The following is a 17,021-nucleotide window of genomic DNA, read 5'->3' on the forward strand; positions in this document are numbered from 1 at the left end:
GAAGTATCAAATGCTTGTATGGGAAACTTTCTCATTTGACAAGATATATTCACGAAATTTGGTATATGTTATTTTCGAAGGCAACAATGTAATCTGCGAAGAAATTGTTCAGATCGGTTAACTATAGCATATAGCTGCCATACAAACTGAACGATCGGATCAAGTTCTTGTATGGACAACTTTCATATTTGACAACATATATTCACGAAATTTGGTATAGATTATTTTTCAATAATGTAATCTATAAAAAACTATAGCATATAGCTTCCATACAAACTGAACACATAGTTACTAATAGAAATGCACCTGTGAAGGGTATTTAGCATCGGTGCAACCGAAGTTAATGTTTTTTCTTGTTCTTTCATAAGAATTATCTTTTTTTTTCAAATGGGCAGCCCTTACTTACATACATACATATGTTTGTATATGCATACATTTATATAAAATTAATAAAGTTTGATTTTATTTGGGGTTATCGCATTTTACAACTTCCAGACATATTTGCTTACCTTAATTAAGCTGCTCGCTATAAAATCTGCTTGCGGGAAGCGTTGCTTTCTTATTATCGTTTCTTTGCGCTCCAAAATTGATTAGCAAACACCAACAAAAAGCAGCTCGCATTTTTGCTTTATTTTTTCCTAATTAACATTCATTGACGTTTGTCGTAGTTGCGTGCTTTAGGCGCTTTACTATTACTTGGTGGAATTGGAGTTCGTTTTCAGACCTGAATAAAAACAGAGATTATAGCGAAAGTGTTTTACTAAGAACACACACTTTAGCTGGTGTGCATGGTCTGTGAGTGTGAAGCTCGCTTGTTGCCACTTGACAGCGCTAACTATAAGACAAGCATATTACAAATAAGAGTGGAAGCTTGGCCTAAAATCTTATTAAAATATACTCGTCAATTATATATGAATATTTGAAACCAATTTTCGCGCGTTTGGCGCGTTTGACTTATCTATATTTGTAAACGTGGTTGAATATTTGTATCAAGTTAATCGCCAATGTGTTATTCAGTTTGTAGTATCATCTAATAGGTGCGCGCATTAAGAAGTGGTTCGCGTGCGCGTTCAAAGTTTATTTCCGCTTTTGCTATATTTTGTGATAAACTTATAATTTTGTGGTGGCTGGACAAATTTTCGATTGAAATATGTTTTACGATGTAAGTTTAAGGCATTTGTGTGAAGAAATTGGATGGTGAAAATAGAAAAAGAGTTCAGATAAAAAGTCTAGTCAAATAAAAATAAAAAATATCACAAGTTTATTAATAAAATTAAAAATAAAATTGTCGCGAAACCAATTAATCGTTCTTTATGAAACTTTCTATACATATTGATAATGCTAACAGAAAGCACATAAGGTTACTTATTAGTAAAAAAAATAAAACAATTTTACCAATTGTGAAAAAATTTATTTTAGCACCTATAAATGTTTGTAAAATAAATCTAAGTCACTTTGGGAATTAAAAATATTCAAGAAAAATAACAAAACCGAATGAGAGTGAGAAAAGTTGGTAAACATCTTACTTGAGTAAAATTTTGGTCAAACTTTACTTTTACTCAAATTCCAGTTTTTATGCGTTAAAATTTGTAAACAAATCGCTTCATTTTCTTCCTCAGCTCTACAAGTGTTTAGTTTGGAATTTAGGAGAGAATTACGCTCCTGATTTAAATTAATAGCTTGACTCATTTTCTTAGATAATTGTGTTAGCTACGAAATAAATAATATCATGGATATGAATATCTATTACGAGTATAGTTTGGTCGACTTCAGGGCTCAGGATAATGAGAAAAGTTGAACCCGGGTGACTGTCTGTCTGTTCGTCAGTGCAAGCTGTAACTGGAGCAAAAAATAAGTTAAACAATAACATAAGATATAACAATTCTTATTTGGCAGAGGGGATCGTAGTAGCAAGGGGCAACTGTGGGCTGAAAATTTAGAAAAAGTGGGCGTGGTCTTGCTCTCTAATAGGTTTAATGTACATATCTTCTAGACACCTACAGCTACAATAGCCAAATTCGAAACAAACAGTGTAAAACTACAACAGTGTAATTTCCCCATATAACGGTACTGTTAAAAACTACTTAAAGAGCGAAAAATCAATAACTAAATACGCCAGAGACATTAATTTTCACCCCCTCATATGGTATGAGAGAGATTTAAAGCAGCCAGTGTAAAATTAGACAATAGGCGTGGTACAGCCCACTTTAGGGAAAATCACCTCAGTACCTGCTAGACCGATTTCAACCAAACTTGATAATAAAAATCATCAAACATTCTAATTTTGGTGCGAAAATGGGCGAAATTTTCCATATAATACAACTTTAAGGGGGTATTCTGGTCTAGACGCATGAATTTTAGCATTTTTTAAACTAAGATAAAAAAAAAGAAAAACATTTTTACTAGCCATTTTTTATATGTTTTTTATTGACATTTTAATAATATAAAAAAAATTGTAAGAAAAAAAACCAAAATTCGTCGAGATACGGGCCGGTGGAGTGGCGGTTTCAAAAAAACGGTGCGTCCTGGTTGACGTGATTTCTACCCTTGTAGAGATCTAAAACACAAAAAACAAGAAGATTCTATATTAGTAAGGATGTCGTTATCGGGTTGACCATTTTCAAAAAAAATAAATAAAATGGCGTCGACTTGAAAAATAAATTTTTTTACCCGATTTTTTCGACCTTTTCGAATTTTTTAAAAATACCTACTTCAAATCAATATTTTTTGGAAATTCAGGGCAGACATGATAGAGCGTTGTATAAAGAAGATATATACCAAATTTCAAAGGAATCTGTTCAGTAGACCTTGAGATATCATGTCAACCACCTCAAAAAAGTAGTTTCGAGAAAAACGCGTTTAAAGTTTAGGAGACGATTCTAGTGAACACGGACTCCACGTCACAAAATCGGCTGTTTATTCCGAAAATAATTCGAATTTTGTAAAATCCTTTCAAGGTCATATTTTTCAAATTCCAAACTTTCAAAATAAGCAAAAAAATCGATTTTTTCAAAACCCTAGACCAAAATAAAACTTTGCTCGAATAATCCTTTTAGAGTATTCCACCATATGAGCAATAATAGTCCGAATCCAATCCAAATCCAAATCCAAAACCCCAATAAACTTGAATTGGCAATAGATGTCAAATTTCATACCAATTTCCTTTCGAAACTCGAAGTCTTTCTAACTCGAAGCGCTTTTGTGAATTATGGTGATTTGAGTTAGGGAAGTTCAATTGTGCATATAATTGCTTGGATTCGGATACACTGGTTGACGGGTTTAAACCTTAAAATATTTCTGTGACTTTGATTCTTGCAAAACGTCCAGTTACACCCTAACCTAGCCCTTTTTTACTTGTTATACGCTGTTTATATTAAGTTTCACATGAAGTTTCTAACACCCAGAACGTGAATAAATCAGCGTGACTAGCCAAGTCCATTTAGCCATGTCCGTTTTTGAGATATTGATCTGAAATTTTGCACACATCATTTTCTCCCCAAGAGCCTGCTCATTTGTCGCAACCGATGCCGATATCACACCACTGTAGCATTAACTGCTATACGACCTCAATGGTCAAAATCAAGTGCTTGTATCAAAAACTTTTATATTTGACGAGATATCTTCACGTGATTTAGTGTGTATCATTTATCAAATTAAAAATTATCATTATCATTTGACTGCTCTTCAACTTTCAAGTAAAGTACCACAGACATGTTATCAACTATTTATTTAGGAAACACCATAAAGTGCTTAGTTTTCGACTGAATGCCGTGTTTTTATTTACTCGGTTTTTAGGAAATGAAAACAATGTACATATAAACTTTCATTTCTAAATACTCAATTCAATTACAAAAGTAAAAGAATAGATAAGAAAGGAAACGATAAATTCCGTAAGTTCGAACTTGGTGTTAATGTTAAATATTATAACATTTTTATGTCATAGTTTGGAATTAAATCTCTATATTAATCATATAAAAGTATGGCCAAAATATGGACCGACTTTAAGAACTTTCTAATAGTAGCACACACGATATTTTTTATTTACTGCAATCGTTTTGTCGATTTCACCATACGAAAACTTGGAATGACAATTTAGGTCTGCATAGCTCTGCTCATTGTGAAAGGTTCAATATAAAAACAACAAGCTTCAGACTCGTGCAGCTCTTAAAGACAATATCCGTCAAGAATGTGAGGACCTATCGCTGGAAGTTTTGGCCAATGTGATGGAAAATGCCATAAAAGGGCTTAAATGACAATCAACTGTGGCGGCGGCCATTGATGTAAAAAAACTTAAAAGATCAAATAAAAATAGTCCACAAGAAGAATCAAAGTTTTTAATTAAAAAAAAAAACTACAGCCAAAAAATATCCGAAGATTAATTTTGCGCCATTCATCATAGCGATACACATCATGATATGTGAAAAGAGTTCTATTGTAGAATAAAAATTTCTATGAAAAAAATGTCAAAAAGAGCAACTCATGGGTATACACTTAATCATGATGAGAGCGATTGCTCCCACAAAAGTAAAAATTTTTCTGGTAATACTGCGGTGCATGTATGTATTTACCAGAATAAGGTCCCAACTGTTTGTGGGGTGTTTTGTGTCGATAGAATCGACAAACAATTTCAAACAGTAGATTCTAGTTTCATGAATTCTCACTTGTTTCTTTCTGAATTTTAGGCAAGTTTAATAGTGTCATTAGTTGTTTATCGACCAGTATTATATTGTTTTCGTATTTAGCTATTCAAGCTTCCCAAGCCAAATTAAAATAATCGTCATTTAAAACGAACTGTTTGACTATTAAGCCTGCTTGACTTTTTGTTTTGTATCGGAGGTGATACAATTTTTGTGCTTTTGATAGTTTTGGATAGTTGATGTGTATGGCCGCGAACATGTCCCGAAAGGACGGACATTCTTAATATCCTCCATAAAATGTTTTTGTGTCACATGCGGGCACCTCGAAGTGGATGCCTAAACTTACCTTTTGACTATCCATTTGTGGCAGCTTTACTCTCTGATGCGGAGTAGGTGCAATTGCTTTTATTAGCTTTAATTGATCGGAGATCATAGCTTTTGTATCTTCGTACTGGTCTAAGCAGTTTTCGTATATTCCGTGGGCCGATTGTTTAAAATTTTGTGGTAAACTGTAACTGTCTGAAATAAATTTAGCAACTTTTTTGGGGCATGTAGCTCCTGCATGTGTATTTTGATTGTTATCAACTTTCTTATTTTTTTTTTGTATACATATTAAGATATTTGTCAAAATTAATTATATTTTCTTCAATGTTAACGTATTTATGTATATGAAATTGTTAAATCGTTGCCGGAATTTTCGGGAAGGTCATACTAACTATTGGCTAACTAGCTCACCACTACCTACGAATAATCCCTTATACAATAATCATATAATATATAGCTGCTTTATGCTTCGTATCCCGCCCCCCTGAAGGGGGTCAGGAAATACCAACAAACCAACCAAAAAAATTTGTTTCCGAAATATATAAATTGAAACAAAAATTTAAAGAATTAGAACAATTATGCGAACAATTAAAAAGAGAAAATCAAAATCTTAAAGAACAAAATAATCGCCCACTTGTGCCTAATTATGATCAATCTCAATACGAAACTCATGAAGAAGGATTACCTCTGGAAAAAGACTGCATTTTAAAGAACAATAAAAGGCCTAGTAAAAAGCGTAAGGCCGAAGCTTCACCAGAAGTGATCTACCTATTATGATTTCGAATATCCCTAATTATAAAGAACTAAATAACTTAATTAAAGATAATACTAAAAGTTCATTTGTATTTAAACTATTAAATAACGACATTCATAAAATAAGCGTGACATCAAGTGATGACTACAGATCAGAGCAAAAATGTTGTCTGCGTCGGGAGCTTCATGGTATTCCTTTGAAGACAAACAAACGCGCCCAATAAAGGTTATGATTAAAAATTCCCACCATTCGTGTAGCATTACTAATATTATCGCTGATTTAAAAGAACAAAGTTTAAATGTTCTGAACGTGGTAAATAAACTCAAGTGGAAAACTCGATAACCTTTAAACATGTTTTTAGCTACTTTTGTTTCTAATGAAGACATCAAGAAAATTTACGAAATCAAACACATTCTTCACTCCGTTGTTCTCATGGAGCCTATTAGGAATTCTAAACTTCCACAATGTAAAAATTGCCAGGCATTTGGACATACCAAGAACTTCTGTGGCAAAATGTCAAAGTGCGTTAAATGCGGTGGTAAGCACAAAACCATCGAGTGCTAAAAACCAAACTCAGAAAAACCAAAATGCTGTAACTGTGGCGAAAGCCATCCGGCAAACTACAGAGGATGTATTGTTGCCAAGGAGCTTCAAAGCATTCGTAACAAAGCCTTGAAGAAACAAAAAGTTTCCACAAATTTGCCCTGCATATCAAATAATCCACTCATTGGTAATTAAAGTACTGTCAACAAGCAGCATCGTGTACAGACGAGTAAGCTCACTTTTTCTGAAGTACTAAAAAGCAACTCAAACAGGGTGAACGAAAAAAACACAAAGATGACCGAAGACCTACTAACTCAAACCCTTGAGATGTTAAATAAACAAGAAAAATTCAATAATGATCTGTGCAGCCGTTTAGATAACTTCGAAAAAAAATAAAAATAAAACAAAATCTAAGGCATGAATGGTGCTCTCCGAGTTATAACATGGAATGCAAATGGACTATTAAAGCACCGAGAAGAGCTTCTACTTATTTTACAAAAAGAGAAAATAGATGTACGTCTAATATCCGAAACTCATTTTATGAGACACAGCCATATAACTTTCAAAAACTACGATATCTATCATACAATCCACCCTAGTAATTGTGAGAGGGGAGGCACTGCTATTATGCTACAGCATTAAACATTGAGGATAGAAAAATCAGTACGCACAATATTCAAACCACAACTATTACATTAAAAGCAATGAACCAACCCTTGTCAATTACTGCAATATATTGCCCACCGAGATACAAAATCCTCGTTGAAGAATATAAAGAACTTCTCAATATGCACAAACACAAATTTATTATAGGAGGCGACTTTAACGCTAAGCATGTTTACTGGGGATCGCGCCTAACGACAGCTAAAGGACGAGACTTATTCCAGGCAGCTCAAGAAACGGAGCGTGAGTTTGTATCGACCGGAACACCAACAACAGTCATTAAAAGAGATCTTGTTCTGAACCTATAGAACAAAAATACGGACTGGACTTCGTTCAAACAAATACTTCAGACTAAAATAAAGTGTCCGAAAATCACAACAATTGAACAACTAGAGTTAGAAATTAACACATTTACGAAAGAAATTCAACAAGCAGCTTGGGATAATACTCCGGAGTTAAAGCGGAAAATTGTAGTTTCAAATTACCCTAAAGAAATAAAAATCCTTCTTATTAAGAAAAAAAAGTTACGACGGAAATGGCAACAAACCCGCTCACCGCTCGACAAAACCAACCTTAATAAGGGAACAGCAGAATTAAAACGAGAAATTGCTCACATTAAGAATGAGTCAATTAATAAATATTTATCTCAACTATCCGCTGACAAAACAGATGATTACTCACTCTGGAAAAGTACAAAGTATCTTAAACGTTCAACAAGTCACGTTGCACCACTAAAAGTTGCTTCCAATACATAGGCTAGAAGTGATTGTGATAAATCAAATGCATTTACAAAACACCTAGCTGAAAAATTTCGTCCAAACGAGGATAGTGAAATCGCGTTCCTCAGTAGTATTCAACAGGATCATGCAACAATCCCAGCAATCACCATTTGTGAACTTAAACGTGAAATTAAAAAGCTTAATGTTAAGAAAGCAGCTGGCTTCGATTTGATTACAGCTGAAGTGTTAAAGCAGTTACCATACAAATGTTTACGGAAGTTCGCCTATCATTTCAATACAGCAATTTGTCTGACACATTTTCCTAACTTTTGGAAAGTTGCCGATGTTGTTATGGTTCCTAAGCCAGGGAAGGATCCTCACGTAGTCTCCTCATATAGACCAATTTCACAACTTCTACAAATCTCAAAACTTATCGAAAAAATAATTTATCTAAGATTAAAATCTATAATCGACGAAAAGCAGTTAATCTCATCGCATCAGTTCGGTTTTAGAAATAAGCAGTCAACAATAGAACAAATTCACAGAATAACATCAGAAATTGAAAAATCCCTGGAGAAGCAATACTTATGCTCAGCTGTATTCCTTGACGTTGCACAAGCGTTTGACAAGGTATGGCACGAAAGCCTTATGCAAAAACTAAAATCATGTCTTCCGGTTGGGTATTGTGCTCTTTTAGAATCGTATATCACCATGAGATTTTGCCGTGTAAAACAAGGAAATGAATTCTCTAAACTAAAAGATATTGAAGCAGGAGTTTCTCAGGGAAGTATCTTAGGTCCACTTTCATATATTCTGTATACAAGAGAATTACCGTTAGCACCAAACAGTATGACTGCCACTTTTGCTGATGCCACCGTAATACTATGCGGCGAAAAAACAGCAGAAAAATCTGGGCTAAACCTGCAACATGCAATCAACTCTGTAGTAAGCTGGACTAAAAAATGGAGAAAAAAACTAAACGGTGGCAAATCGGTTCATGTAAATTTTACAAACAAAAGAATCACTTATCAATCTATAAGTATTCTAGATGTCTGCATACCATACGCAAACACAGCTGAATATCTTGGCATCACGCTCGATGCTAGATTACGTTGGAAAGAGCATACTAAAATAAAAAGGATTAAACTTAATCTGAAATTGTCGAAAATGAAATGACTAATTGGACGAAGGTTAAACCTGTTCATACACAACAAATTACTCCTTTATAAACAAATATTCAAGCCGATATGGTCATATGGTGCGCAACTGTGAGGACGTGCCAATGATGGTAGTACTAATATTATACAACGTTTTCAAAACAAGGTGCTGAGAGGCATTTTAAATGCTCCTTGGTACTGCAGAAATGCTAACATTCTTCGAGATCTAAGGATGAATACAGTCGCCGAAGAAATAAGGAGCAGATGCCCACTACAAAAGGCGTAATGCACATGTGAACGAGGAGGCGAGAAATCTTCTTTTAGACACATTCCGCCCTAGTCGATTATGTCGAAAAAAACAACATAGCTTAGTTTCAAACTAAAATATAAAAGAATTATTTATAAACCATATATGTATGAATATTGCTATTAATTTCTATGTAATTTGTTTTTAAGTTATTCAAATCAAACTGCTCGTTAGTTTTTGAAACTAATTGTAGAGATATCAAACATTGTTAAAGTTTTAAAAATATTTGTAATAAAAAAAAAAAATACGTCAGCTGGAGAGAAGCTGCAAAAAATTCAATGAGTCTGTATATAGAAGGGAGTGGAAGATATTTTGGAGTCCTAACAATACTGAGAAACAAGATTGTTGGCAATGCTAACGAAATTTTGACAAACCAAGGTACAGTTTTAAATTTAGAGGCCATATTTTATGAGCGCAAAATCTTTAATAAAACCAAATGAGGTCAATATTCCCGTTACATTTCTCTAAAAAGAATCCCGAAATTGATTCTCGAAAGCAACACCAATAACAACTTTCAAAATAATTTGATGTATCCCAATCGTCCAGAACCAATGGTCATGAGACCAATCAAATCAAATTATCAATAATCCTAGGCCTAAACAAACAAACCAAGTAGAGGCTAGGAGTAACAGATATGTATAATTGGGAAACAAATTATCAACAAAGAAAATTACCAAAGAGGCAAAATGAAAGTGCACAAGTAAGCACACAGCCTCAAACTAATAACATTGGGGAAAACCATTTTTTAGGCTAAACTTTTATTTGATAACCGATAATAAAATAAAAAAACTATACTCCAATAGGTACTAATATCTAAAAAAAATAATAATTTCAATATTACTGATGAAAATAATTTCGAAAAATTTGCAGTGAAATATAAAAACAATGGTAATGAAGTTAAAAATATTAACATCCCACTGCTTAGAGAGGATGTTATCAAAATAATAAATAAAACCCATGAAAACATAAACATGGATTTACCATTCAGAACAGATATCAAAGCAGGAAATCCAAAGTTGACTGGAAAATGTAATTACAAAGCATAGAAAAAGCTTATAGTATATCGGGGTCATCGACTTTAAAAAATTGAACGAAAAAACCATAACGGATAGATATCCAGATATCCTAATCCAGAGGTTATACTCTATAATTTGATAGAATCTAAATATTTTTCCACAATAGACCTTGAGTCTGGATTTCATCAAATATTTAGGGATGAAAATGATATTGAAATAACTGCATTTTCGTGAATAATAGCAAATATGAATATTTAATAATGCCATTTGGGCTAAAAAATGTTCCAAGTATATTTCAAAGAGCAATGAAAAATATTCTACACGAATGTATTGGAAAATTTTGTCACGTCTATATTGACGATATTATAGTAAACTAAGAAACATTAAAAGAGCATATATTTCATTTAAAATATAGACAAAAACTTGAAAAATCCTTTATGAAAATTTTTCAATGTTTATAGCGGCCGAGGTTGAATTTTTAGAATACGTTGTATCCCTAAAGTAATAAAAACAGATTCCAAAAAGATATAAACGACAAAGAATTATCCAAATCCCAACACGCTACGGCAACTTAGAGGATTTTTAGAAATAACGGGACATTACAAGAAAATTATTGAAAACTACGCAACAATTGCTAAACCATTAACCAAACATTTGAAAGTAGAAAAATAGGAAAATATCACAATATATGTCAAAGAAAACAGTTATTAACCTTGATCAGGAAAGAATATCTGCTTGCGAAACTTTAAAGAAAGCATTACAAGAACAAATTAAACTTCTTTTGAAAACTATTAGTTCTAACCACAGATGCACACCTGAAGTGCTGTACGTAATAAAAATAATTTTGAAAGAAGCATTTCCGACAATCAAATTTTTATATACCAAATTATTCCCCAATGACATTACTAAAAAAGAAGATCAAGGGGCAATAATTGAACAAACCCATAATAGAGCGCATAGAAATTATAGGGAAAATTTGGCTCAAATAAGACAACAATATTATTGCCCGTTAATGATAAAGCAATTTAAACAATATGCAAAAATTTGCTGCATATCCAACACAAATAAATATGAAAGACATCCAAAACCTATACCACAAAAAGTGGGAGAACAGATAAACAACCTTTTAATATTTTATTTAATAAAACCCACGTAGACTTGAAAGCCACGATAAAAAGACTCAAGAAAAGATGTTACAGTATCATAATAAGAAAAGGATTACAAAACGCTATCATAAAGGAGAAATAATATATGAAAAAATATATGGGGAAAGGAATAAATTAAATCCTAAATATAAAAAACAATAAGTTGTAGAAGACTTAGGAAATAAAGTTAAAATACAAAATAGAAATAGAATCATACTAATATTATAAATGCGAATGTAAGTTTGTTTGTTTCGCTTTCACGCAAAATCTACTTAACCGATCATCATGAAACTTTGTACATATACTCCTGAAGGTATTAGGAGTAACATATACAAAGATTAAAAAATTGTTTGTCGAAAAATCGTCAAATTTAGCTACTTCAACGCCATCTAGAATTACAGTAATGAAGTTTCAACCCTGAATACTGTAATACCGTCCCATTGTATTACCGGCGCTGACGACAATATCTAATTCAATTGAATATAGTTTAAACTGTTCCTAATTTTTCTATATTTCTTGTTATTTTTTTCTGTCGTTACATGCACTATAAAACTATTCAAATTTTTGAGGTAATCAGTAATTTTTGTGGTTAGCTGTCACTTTATTATTTTAGATCCTACTCGCTGATGTTAATTCTTACTTTGCTTTTCTTTGAAAATGCCTCGGAAGCGGAAATCTGGTCTATCCAAAAACTCATCGCGGGCCCGTGCCGCGAAAATTGCACGAAATCAAGAAACTTCGGCTCACGCAGAGCTGAGAAGACAACAACAAGCAGAGTGACAAATAGTTTTGAGAGCAGCTGAAACGCCTCTTCAGGCACGAGTTCGTTTAGAAAGACAAACTGCACTGCAGACAACTAGAAGAGCGATAGAAACACCAGAACAATCGCAGGCGAGAAGAATGCATAATGCAGACATGCAGACCACGCGCCGCCGAAATTTCATGCGTAATGATTGGGCTGTGTTTAATGGTATTGGGTTTCAATATGATCCTTCAATTGAATATCATAATCATCCATTGATTGTTATTGGCTCAATGAATAAAAAATGTCAGTACTGCCATGCTTTTATGTAAATGGAAAGATGAAACTGCTGGAATTTGCTGTTCCGGTGGTAAAGTTTCACTTCCATTACTTGGTGAACCAAAAGAGCCTTTGTTATTTAATGTTACAGATGAGTCAAAGCAATTTCTAAGTGATTTCCGTCAAACCCTCCCAGTGATTCCGAAGGGGACACCAGCAGATGAAATTCAAGCGTGCATTAAATCATCAAGCTTAGAGTCGACAGTTGAAAAACTCCGCCTGAATACGAATATGAGAGTGCATCTTCATAATGACGTGGATTCAGGACTTTACGCTGAAACGTTGTTGAAAATTGGTGATGGTTGTTTAGATGTTGATGCTGAAGGCTACATATGTATTACTGTCAAGAGAATATTGTAATTTAGTAGAAAGTGATGTGAATCTCATTGCTAATGTTTTTCCGGAATTGCAACAAAATTTGTGTAGTGATCAGTGGTTGTGTGCAAGAGCAATATTAGCACCAAGAAACTAAATTGTTAATAGGATGAACACTGACATTTTAAAAGAGATTCAAGGATAAATGAAGGAATATTTGTCAATGGATACAATTATTGATACGAAACTAAGTACTTCATATCCTGTGGAGTTTTTAAATCTTATTGAACTATCGGGTGTACCGTCACATAAACTTCAATTGAAACTAAATGTACCAATAACGCTTATGCGAAGTCTAGATGCTCCTGGCTATGTAATAGAACAAAGCTTCGAATAATAAAATTGGGACAGAACATACTTGGTGCTACTATTTTAACAGGTGTCGGTAAGGGAAATAATGTTATAATACCTCGGATAAAAGGGTTCAGTTTCCCGTCAAGCTTAGCATTGCTGTTACTATAAGCAAGGCACAAGGACAAACATTACATGTAGCGGGAGTACATTTAGAAAACCCATGCTTCTCTCATGGTCAACTTTATGTAGCCTGTTCACGTGTATCTAATGCCCGGAATTTACACATATTTGCACCCGACGGCAAAACTTATAACATTGTCTACAAAAATATCCAATATTAATACTTTGTATTTAATTTTTTTAAACTGTTAGAAATCAGAATTATTTATTTTTGTTACGGTGAAATATGTTTTAACATTTGTTCAATACGCATATTTTAAGGTGTTAAAACTTCATTGTCTGTAGTAATTTTTTAAAATTGTTGATCTCAGCTAAGCAATACCATTTAGTAATCATATTGACTCATTTCTATTATTATACCCTTACCCTTTATCTCTCATATTTATTTAATGGCTCCATTGCGGGCGAAGCCGCGGGTAAAAAGCTAGTAATACATAAACACAATATTAAAGTTTAATTTCATTATCTTAAAGGCACAATGAAGACATTTTTACTGATTTCGTTGATACTTTTATATATCAACAATACTATATCAGACATAATTGACTATACAAGAGAAAACTACATACTTGTAGAGGAAGAAGATGCAGTAATTTTTGAAAATTACAGATCAATATACCATTTAACAAATTTATCATTATTTGAAAATATAATAGAAAAATATAAAATCAACGAAGAAATAATATTTTAATAATTGACAATTCAAGAATAGAAACATTATTAAGACAATTAATTAATTGACAACAACAGACCAAACAGAGGCATTAATTAATTCGGTACGGTATGGAAATGGATTTCCGATACATCTGACCATGATGATTTTATGAAAATTATAAACAAAGTAAATGATTTAATAGAAAATAATAATAAACAATTTACAATCAACTCACAAATATTTAAAACAATCCCAGAATAAACACAAATAATAAAACAATTACAAGGCAGCTCAAACGAAAAGACTATTTTAAGACAAAGAAACAAACTATTAATTACTGTACTGAAAAATACAATACGGACTATTACATTATCAAAACTGTGAATTTTGAATCCCTTAATTTTAGACATTGCAGAAATCAAAAAAATAATAAGCGAGGATAAAATTAACGTAACAATATCATATCTTATTGATGTTTCAGAATTTAAAATTTCACAAGAAAATAATCTAATAATAGTAAATATTAAATATCCACAAACACAAAATATTTGTAAGTTATTTAAAGAAATACCCGTTTCACCAAAAGATGGTAAATTATTAATCGAAAGTGAAATAATAAAATGCGAAAATAAATTTTAATCAGTTCAATTTTGTAAAAACGAGTTAAATAATGCATTTTGTATGATAAAAAGAAATATTTAATACTTGTTTATCAGACAATTTTAAATAATAAACATGATAATTGTACAAAGAAAACAAATATTGATTTAAGATTGGAAAACTTTAACATTTTAAATCCAATAAAACAAGTGTTTTACTCACTGCCCGCTGGACTTACCACTTGTGCCAAATAGTGTGTTTTAAAATAAAACCTCCGATTTCACTTTCACAACTCGGATAAACGCTTTTATTTAACAAAAGAAATTCGCCTTCTTATGGTGAAGGGAGGGGTTCCGGACACGTTAGTTTCACAATTGTGTTAATCGAAAATTATTAAAATTATTGTATTCACAAAATGATATGTGTAAATTATGGAGAAATGGCGATAGCTAGCGGCGTGTGGCGAAAAGGCGACGTGCATTCAGTAATGGACGAATCAATACTGACTTGTGTAAAAGCGGACTCTTTTTCAGTGGAGTGATGTGGTGTGTGTTTTAGTGTGTGGGTAGTGTTGATGTGGAGTGTGGTGATGTCGAGGTGAGTGTGGTGAGTGAGCGTGTTAGTGATGGATGTAGGTGTGGTGTGGGGCAGGCGACTAAGGCTAATTTAGCAATCCCGGCCCCCCTAGGCGAATATTTCAGCCCAGAATCCTCTGAAGCTGCTGCAGAGTGGCTACGACGCTGCTGAGGCCTGAGGTGCGGCGCGGACGCGGTCGTTGTTGCTGGCGTCGTGTGGACGCCCCATTATGTGGCTGCCGGGCACGGGAGGATGATGGCCCTATGGTTCGACGGGGCCGTGCATCCCGGCTTAATGGCGGTCGTTGTACTGCGCCGCGGTTGCGGCCGGCAGGAGGTTGGCTGGTGTCATTCCGAGGTGTACGGTGCAACATAGTGTGATGCGGGCGCATACAAATTTGGCACAGATTGCCCGACGTACACTCGTGAGTTTGGTGGACAGGCGTCAGGCAATTGAGACAATGGCCGTGCGCCTGCACGACCAACTGGCGTTGTTGAGGTGGCAATCCCTTAAAGATGACGCATTGTGGCAGCCGGTGGGGTCGACGACATAGGGGACATCTACGGCGTTGTGGGTCGGCGACAAGCGCGGGTGTTGACGGCAATGCGGCCGTTCCACTCCGAGGCACCGTTGGGGTGGTTGTTCGGGGCGCTGCAACTGGGGCAGCCGCTTGGCGTGGCACATTGACAGCCGAACGAGTGGTTGGTGTCGGGGCTGCTGGCATGTCTGCATCCATATTGATCTGTTTGGAAGAGTGTTATTTCAATTAGAATTTGGTTGCATATAGGACATATGAGCATGGCTGCCACGTTATGCGGCATGAGTGGGTCGTTAGATTAATCGACTACTTTTGAGAGTGATTTTAAATATATATGTTTATATGAATTTATATAAATTTTTATTTTATTTTGTTTTTATATTCGGTTTATTTTAGCGGTTTATCGGTTTTCGTTTCGCGGTTATCGGCGATCGGTAAGAAGCATAGTTTGACGAGCGGTCTTGTTAGTTTTCCGGATTGCGTACGGAGATCGACTACGCGAATATGACCGTCGGGGCCTGGATAAAGCTTCTCTATGCGGCCCAGCCGCCATTCGGTAGGTGGCAGGCAATCGTCGTGAATCAGGACACAATCTCCAACTTTTGGCGCATTTTCGGTATTTTTCCATCGGTACCTCTTGTGGAGGTCCTTTATATAGTCTTCTTTTCATCGGCTACTGAAATTATGATGGAGAATTTTAATTCTTTCCCATCTATTTAATAAGGATAGGGACTCCACGCCTGGCTCAGGTGTGGCCAGAATGGGTGCTCCTTTTAGGAAATGCCCTGGAGTTAGGGCTGTGAAGTCGCAGGGATCTTGCGATAGTGCCGTGAGCGGCCGTGAGTTGAGAACGGCTTAAATCTTAGCTAATAAGGTCGATAATTCTTCATAATTAAATTTATAGCTGCCGACTAGCTTCTTGAAATGAGATTTGAAGCTCTTTACAGCTGATTCTCACAAACCACCCATATGAGGGGCCCTTGGCGGTATAAATTGCCAATTGATACCTTGAGGGGCGTACTTTTGTACGATATCCGGGGACACTTGTCTTAAGAAATCCACAAACTGTTTTTCTGTGGCTCGTTGGGCTCCTATGAATGTTTTGCCATTATCGCTCATGATTTTGGAGGGGAAGCCACGTCGAGCGACGAAGCGAGCAAATGCCGCGAGAAAAGCCTCCGTCGTCAGATTAGTACACAGCGCAAGGTGTACTGCCTTTGTCGTGAAACATACAAAGACAGCCACATAGCCTTTCATGAGAGTGGGAGATGTTAGCATGGAAGCCTTTATTTGAAAAGGCCCAGCAAAATCGACACCTGTGGTCGTGAAAGGCAGAGCGAAATTGCAGCGTTCAGGTGGAAGTGCTGCCATAATCTGAGTTCGCATTTTTTGCTTATGCATAGCGCAGATCTTGCACATGAAAATGCATTTTTTGATCTGGTTCTTAAGACGGGGAA

This window comes from Bactrocera tryoni, unplaced genomic scaffold (assembly GCF_016617805.1).
Source record: "Bactrocera tryoni isolate S06 unplaced genomic scaffold, CSIRO_BtryS06_freeze2 scaffold_7, whole genome shotgun sequence".
NCBI classification, from domain to species: Eukaryota; Metazoa; Arthropoda; class Insecta; order Diptera; family Tephritidae; genus Bactrocera; species Bactrocera tryoni.